Here is a 2,174-nt window from a genome sequence, read left to right on the forward strand (position 1 = left end):
AAAGCCAGGTGATAGCAAAGTCCAGAAATTCTCCAGGGAAAAGTTATCCCCGATGGCCATTGAGAAATCTGGGGTTTACCATCCCCTACTCTTTCTGCCATGCTGTCAGAAGGACAAAGCTAGTTTAACACATGATTTAGCAGGATGTTACAGTTTGTTAGATGACCAAACTGAGCCAGGTTAAAAAAAATTAATTGAAAATTTCAAAAATGGATAAGGCTTTAAAAATTGTATTTATCATGAAATGCAAAAATAACAAATAAACAGAACAAAACAACACGAAACACAACATTGTGGCCACCTTCACTCATCATAACACACACACATGAACAGACAAAAGGATTGAATTAAAACTTGCATTAGAAAAATTGACAAGCGCTTTTAAAATATTTAGCCGGCATGTTTGTAAAAAAAATTTTTTTTAACGTAGCTGGAGTGGAACTGCTGAAAATAAATTTTAAGGTTTAGATTTAACACCAAACATTTTTAAAACAATTCTAATTTGAAGTTTAAAACATGAAGTAAAATGTTAGCAGTTAAAAAAAATTTGTTAGATAAAATGGTAAATGAGCACTGTAGGAGTCTCCACTCTGAAGTATGATATTATTTGCTGAAAAAGAACAGGTTTTTTATAAATTGGTTTCACAGTAGAATAGTAAGACAGCTGTAATAAAGTGTTAAAATTTTTATGATTAAACACAAGAGCATGAACTATGATTATTAAAGGTGTAAAAAACTGACTTTAAAAAACAAACAACTGTTTTTACTTTGAAGACTTTAAGTGAATAATTTGTAAAAAATATTATATACCAAATTAACAAAATGTTTAGACATTATAAAATATAGTCAAAGACATGTGATGCATTTCCACACCTAGAGCTTAAGACCAAAATCATATTTGATGTTAGTTAATTTGCTTTTATAATATTACTCATAAAATTAAATATGTATATTTTTTCATTAATACTAGATGTCTTCACTTTAACACAAATATACAGATTTGTATAATGTGCTGATTTTCTGAATACACTTAAAAGAATAGTTTTTTTTTTTTTTTTTGTTCAAAGCAGAGGTGAAGAACAACCATTGCTGTAGCACAAAATTAAAACCAAGGGTACTATAAGGCACACCTAGGTGTTTACTGTGCATTAAATTAACTATATTGTTTAAAAAGGCTAACCACATTATTTTTCACATAATTTTTTAAATACCTTAAAAATTAAAAGAAATTTTCTAATAGAAATATAAAAGACTTAAATTTTAATACTTGTGTGTCCGTTTAAATTTTAAAACACCAAAAGGTTTTTCTTTTACTGATAATTTGTTATTACAAGTAACAGAATTATGACCTTGCTCTAAAATTTCTGAGAGGCATGAACAAAAGGGGGTTTATTGCGCTTATCTTTATGTTGCTATTTTTTTTTGTTTTTTTAGGAAAAAATATATTTTTTTTATTTTAATTATGACAACAAAGATGCAAAGAAAGAGGACAGGGTAAAGTTACAGTGGAAGCCCAATCACCCATAAACAGGATTCTCAGTAGTCCCATCGATGATATCCCAGCCTTATACTTTCAGCCAAAGAACATTAAGAAAAACAAAACTGAACCCATGTACCATACAATTACTTTGTCCCTCAAATCCCCCGTTGTAGTACATATTATTTCTTAGCAGCACACCATATAATCTAAAGATATTAGACTTATGTAACTCTTTAAACATTGAGGGCAAAGTACATTTATCTAGATCCATGCACATGCTTACTAGTTTAAATTAACCTCAAAAGTTTTAGTGGGTTGTTTTTCTTAAGGATTGGAGTCAAGGGACCATAGTAAAAAACGATATTAAAGTGGCATTTGTTTGCATAGGCCCACCAAAACATAAGGGACATGGAAAGACAAATTATGGTCTAAATAGATGGAGACCCTACCCCTGAAGTTTCCTGGCACAGGACTGACTCTAGGCTCCAGGCAAACTAGTTTGTCCAATTCAAGTCATCGTCTGTAGTGGCAATACACCTCCATTCCTCACATAGTCTCTGTTGTTGGTATCATACTTCTGTATTAAAGATCCTGGAGTCTACATGTCTCATATAGCGGTCAGGATGGTGCAGAGCATTCTCTCGTTTCATCTCACACTTAAGGGGCAATAGAGAGAACCATGTCCTGTAGAGCA

At 31.5% G+C, this 2,174-nt stretch overlaps 1 pseudogene; it reads right to left on the reverse strand.

Annotated features, from left to right (window-relative positions):
* Positions 1–1,005: 1,005 nt before the first annotated feature.
* Positions 1,006–1,149, reverse strand: LOC125999717 (uncharacterized; annotated as a pseudogene).
* Positions 1,150–2,174: the final 1,025 nt, after the last annotated feature.

This window comes from Suncus etruscus, chromosome X (assembly GCF_024139225.1).
Source record: "Suncus etruscus isolate mSunEtr1 chromosome X, mSunEtr1.pri.cur, whole genome shotgun sequence".
Classification (NCBI taxonomy): domain Eukaryota; kingdom Metazoa; phylum Chordata; class Mammalia; order Eulipotyphla; family Soricidae; genus Suncus; species Suncus etruscus.